Below are 5708 nucleotides of genomic sequence, written 5' to 3'. Positions count from 1 at the left end.
CCGGTGGGGCGGGGTGCCGCTGCGTTCACATTAATCAAGGTTAAAACCTGAATGAAGGCACTAATTGGTAGATTTGATAGTGTCATAATTAACCAGATTCCAATGTAATTTAATGGTGATGCAATATTTGCAGCTCGCATTGGGACAAATCCACCAAAGGAAGGTATGCAGCGGCACCCCCGGGCCGCCCCGCCCCGCCCCGCCCGCCCGGCGGCGGGTCGATTCCGGGAATCGACCCGCCGCCTGTCGGGCGGGGCGGGGCGGCCCGGGGGTGCCGCTGCTCAATCCTTTGTTGGGTCGAAAATCGCATTATAAAAGCTGTTGAGGGTAGGTGGCTGCAGGTTGCACTCTTATTGTTCCTTGCCCGGCTACTTCCCTGGAAATTTGATAGTGATTGATTGCAACAGTCATTTTTCACCGGCATTTCTACTGTTCTAGTTGTCTTGTCTGATTCCCTTCACTGGCCCCTCCCAAAACTTGAATCAAAGTTGCACATGTGTGGCTGACCTCACAAAAGCTCTCTACCTCCAATAAAGTTCAGTTCTTGGCCTCTTATCTACTCCTTCCACAAACATGCAAGCTCAAATAATAATGCATTTACAGTAGAAAGTGGACAAGGATTGCAAAAATAGAGTGTCCCAACTAAAAGGAGATGCGTACTAGTGAAACCCATTGGAAATGCCCTTCGCACTCATGATCATTGACAATGTGCCGCTTGCAGTGGTCACTGCTGCCACTGCTAATACTTCTCTTATTTCGATCACCTGAGACAATGCAGGTGGCATCCGAATCGCAACAGAAAGGTTATGGTATGGTACCCTTATCGCTGCATTCGTTTCTACCGCTTTCCTCATGTTCAAGATATTGTTTTTATTGTTGTGATGAATGTATGCTACCCTTTTCCCGGCTGTCTTCGAAAATACGAAGGTTTTAAACACATGCCTTTCTTTCCATTTCCTTTGCTTTGCTTCCCCCAGGATTATCTTCGAAAGTGTGGTAGACAGTTAGCTCGTATGCCCTTCTTCCCATTGCATTGCCCTTAGTTTTGAAGCTTCAAACTGTCGTTTTCCCTTTCCCCCAAATAAGTTCAGGACAAAGCTGAAATGAATGCGTCCTCTTAGAAAAGATGAACTATCGATGATGCAAGGCTTCTTCATTAGAAGTTGAAGATTTCAGAAGCTTTTATGTATTAAGCCTCTTGATGTTGTTAAAAATTATGGGGAAATAGATGGATTTTCTCTTATAAACGAGATTTCACATGTATCTCAGCCTAGGCTTGACATGTTTGGATTTGGATGGGCTGCCAAGCCAAAATAAATTTTAAATTTAAGTGGTGGGAAGAAGTGACTGAGTACATAAAGTGGAGACAAGTAGTGCCAGAATCCCAGATGCGGAGTGAGTGTATGGCCGGTCTTGTGAGGAGGTTTTGTCCTTTTATGGTTGGCTGTGGAATAGGTTTTTATTCCATCAACAGTCCCCAATTGATTTTATTACTGTTAAGTCCACAATTTATTTAGACGGAAAACACTCTACAGGCTCAATAGCCATGTGATTACCAAAACCTCTCTCGAAACTGGGTACCAATTTACAACGGCATTTTCCATCTTGTTAGTTTCTTTGATGATTGATAGGAACTCGGGGTTTGGATATTGAACCCTTTCCAATGCTCGTAGGCTTCTTGTTGAACTTCCTAGGATAAAATGGAAATATCATGGACATATAAACAAACTTTAAAATGCTGTATAGCAATGTGCTATTAAACTATCAAACTGCGAAGAGCCCCACAAAGCTGATGAATTCTCCTTGTTCGAATGGAACAACAGAGTTTCTAACTATAATGTCTCTGTTTTATAGGCTGATTCTCTAAAGTCACAGGCATTGGGCTTTTACAAGATAGATTCTTCTATCTAACATGTGAGAATAGCATAACTGTTTGTCCGTAGGCTTTTTGCAAGCCTGATAACTCCTGAAGGACCTAGCGGCTTGAACAACCACAGGAAAAAAGGGGTATGAAGCCCCTTTGATATGCACATTAGTCATGGAAGTGTCCATGACTACTTTTTGGTGCACTCTCTCTTGTATTTTGATCAATGTTGTAACTATCTTTTTGGGGAATATATTACTGAGAGTCCAGAAAGAAACTTATTGGAAATATCAGTGAAAATATTGGAAAACTCAGAAAATATCTGCAAACATAAGCTTAGACCTGAAAAACTTGGCAACTTGAAAAACTTGGACTTATTAGTTGCAACATTGATTTAATTAATGAATTATGTTATATAGTAATAATTTATTTCGTTCGTGGAAGCATGCAAAAAATAAAGGTCAGTTCCAAAGGCTGCTAAATCCGAAGGCATGTTTCAAATTCTAGGGATGCATGCATGGTATTTTGCTAGGTAGTCTGCCAAAATATGATCAGTAAGCTCTTCCATGTAGGGAACCATGCTATTCTCTTATGATACGGAAAAAATTTAGAGAGAAGCAGACCCCAATGTAATCTTTAGGTTTAAATTGAAATGTTGTTTTATAATCTTCATTTCTTCAAAATGTCTGTGCTTTTCGTTGTTTTGAATTAGGATTGTCTTCAACGCTGTGTGATCTCAGTGATGTTTGGTGGCTTTAGTTAGTTGTGCTCTTTCATGTTTCAATTCTAGGAATGCATGCATGGTAGTTTACTAGGTAGTCTGCCAGAATATGAGCAGTAAGCTCTTTCATGTAGGGAAACATGCTATTCTCTATGATACGGAACAAATTTAGAGAGAAACAAGACCCCAATGTAATCTTTGGGTTTAAGTTGAAATGTTGTTCTATAATCTTCATTTCTTCAAAATGTCTGTGCTTTTTGTTGTTTTGAATTAGGATCATCTTCAACACTGTATGATCTCAGTGATGCTTGGCAGCTTTAGTTGGTTGTGCTCTTTTTATTGATCTGGGGGTTGCAAGGCAGTGTTGACAATCTCTCCGAACAAAACCCTAACTTTCTTCTCTTTTCCTTCCAATTTCAGTTGAAGCCCTACTTGCATTTAAAAGTGTTGTTGGAGATCCACCGATTTTGAGGAACTGGGTTGGAAGAGAACCATGCTTACTGGCATGGATTGGTGTCAAATGTACTGGGATGTTGCAAAATGCCACAATTGTTTCTTTGTAAGCTTCTCTACTTCTCCACAGAGTTATATTTGACTGAGTTGTACAACATCTTCAATCCTTTAATTGGAATGAACGATTTTATCCCCTGCATTATGATTTATTCTCTAACTTTCAAGCCTAGAAGCTTATCAATGTTTTTAGATTGGAACCAGAAACCCTCATTTCTGTTTGAATTATGTTAGTCCATTATATTGCGCAGAAGGATGATTGTTCAATTTGAGATTTGGATAAATTCAGTATTAGGTTCATTAGGCTTCAGGTTTTACAAAGTGTTTGAGGCAGATGTGTTTGTCATTCATGGTCCTGTAATTTGACAGTTGAGGGAGATTCCCAAATTTTTAGCGATTTTATCTTGTATATAAATAAAAACCAGTTCTGTCAGATTTTAGTTGTTACTGTACAGGCTTTTGTATTAAGTTATCAACTACAGCATGATGATTCTGAGCATTTTTTGCTTCCCTGAACTTGTGACAGGGAATGGTATTCTATTATTCACTACTATTACTGCTAATTTGTCAGTACTGATATCCTTGAATTATCATCTGAATGGTTTTCTGGTGTTAAGCCTGATTTTAAGTATACTTGAAGCAAAGGCAAGGCATATTCTTAAGCTTGGTAGAGACTATGAACAAGGTTCGTATGCACACAAGGAAGTTATAGCATATAGTAAGGGTGTATTAAAATGTAAATAACAAGTTGAGAGTTGAGAATGAAGACTCTGTTTTGTTTGATTGTTTCAACTTCCAACAGGTATCCTAGCAATGGCTCCCAAGCAAGAGAACTTGTGCTTCTTCGATATTGACTGTCCATAATAAAGGAATAACCACCCTTCAGCATAAGCTTGGACTAAAAATTAAAATTGAAGCAACATGGGGTCAATCAATATGAGTTTTATCTGCATTTTGTGCACCATTGTCATCTCCACCATAGTCTTCTTCAGCCTTCTCCAAACTCCCACAGTTATTGCAGCCCCTAAGGTTGTAATCACACAGATTGCCTACATGGCATACCTCTTCTAACCTCTCAATCCTTTAATCAGCATTGTCTTGCTGATGCTTCATCTTCTTGATCCCCCTAGCAAGGTCATAAACTCTGGCAGCCATGGTTGATTTGTTTGTTGCTATGCTGCCCTTTTGTTCTTGCAATGTTTGAAATGACATTTTGAATCTTTTGCATGGTTTCATGTAGTATCTGGAGGTTAGTGTGAAGGGTTTCACACTGTTCCCACAATGCATTCAACTTTCAAGCCTTATGAAGGGTTCTCAACTCTTCGACTTGAAGGACTCTGCTCACTAGCCTGTCTCATGAGGGGATTTTTTTACCAAGCTTGGGCTTATGGTAATACCGTAATAGAGAGGAAAACTAATAACAATGGATCAGGCCTTCTACTCATCTTACAAATTCCACAATTGCTTCCCCGTTGTGTCACCATAGAGGAAGAAGGGTTTAGTAGAGCATATTGCCACTGATGTTACCACTCGGTGATACAGAGACAATACCTTCCTTTGGTGGATTTGTCCCAATGCGAGCTGCAAATATTGCATCACCATTAAATTACATTGGAATCTGGTTAATTATGACACTATCAAATCTACCAATTAGTGCCTTCATTCAGGTTTTAACCTTGATTAACGTGAATTTGAGAGGATGATATTTCCTTTTCATCATATTTCAATTATTAGTTTGGACTTTGGAGTAACCGAAACCATTCACCTTTTTATCATTTTTAAATAATTAGTTTCATGAGCCTTCCTACTGCAACTCTCTTTGGGTTCCTCTTTGTTTCCCCATAAAAAGAGTGAGACCCGCCGCCGGTCGGGCGGGGCGGGGCGGCCCGGGGGTACCGCTGCCGCGGAGGGGGCGGGGGAGGGGGAGGAAAGAAAAATGATATTCTACCAGAAACATTAATGTGTTTTTTCCTTAAAATTTAACTTTGTTTGAGACATAAAAAATTGGTTTTATTAGCATTTTTTAAAAAGTTTGAAAATTGACCCTAAAAAAAAAAATCATTATTCCAGTATCAACACTTTCGTTTTGAAGCTATATTTTGCACGAAAATTTCGTAGTAAATTTCGTAGTCACTGCCATTTTTAAAACACGTTCAAAATTGACACCTCAAAAAAAAACATCGTTCCAGTATACACACTTTTCCTTTTTAGCACTGTTTTTGATGTTTTTTTGGGGTTTTTTGGCCAGAGTTCCCGTTTTGAGTTTATAGTTCCCGTTTCAAAGTTTACATTGTTATAGAACTACTCTATCCAACTAAGGTGTGACAGCTGCCTTAGAAACAAACAGAGAAAAGCTACTTTCGTTTTTCCTTTATGAATTATAGATAGAGAGGAACAGAAACACCAACCTCTGTCTTGCGCTAATCTCCTAATTTGATTCCCCTCTTCTTTGATAGTCTTCAGCTACCTGCTCCCTTGCACGCCCAGCTTCACAAAGTACCTGTAAGATCACAGAAGCATAGCACTATACAAAGACATGGATCTATAATCATAAACAATCTAGGATCAGATGTAAATTGACCATACAAATGTAGCAAGCATCAATGACACAAA

The 5708-nt window shown here is 39.3% G+C and overlaps 1 long non-coding RNA gene across 1 annotated transcript; it reads left to right on the top strand.

The window, feature by feature from the left end:
* The first annotated feature begins 304 nt into the window (after window positions 1-304).
* On the top strand, window positions 305-3547 carry LOC149255783 (uncharacterized). Its single transcript, XR_016266414.1, has 2 exons — window positions 305-809; window positions 3006-3547. It is a non-coding gene; the product is annotated as an uncharacterized LOC149255783 (long non-coding RNA).
* Window positions 3548-5708: the final 2161 nt, after the last annotated feature.

The sequence above is a fragment of the Pinus tabuliformis genome, chromosome 7, assembly GCF_031772625.1.
Source record: "Pinus tabuliformis cultivar Carrire ecotype Pingquan chromosome 7, CPIR1, whole genome shotgun sequence".
In the NCBI taxonomy this organism is placed as follows: domain Eukaryota; kingdom Viridiplantae; phylum Streptophyta; class Pinopsida; order Pinales; family Pinaceae; genus Pinus; species Pinus tabuliformis.
This window is presented reverse-complemented; position numbering and strand designations above follow the sequence as displayed.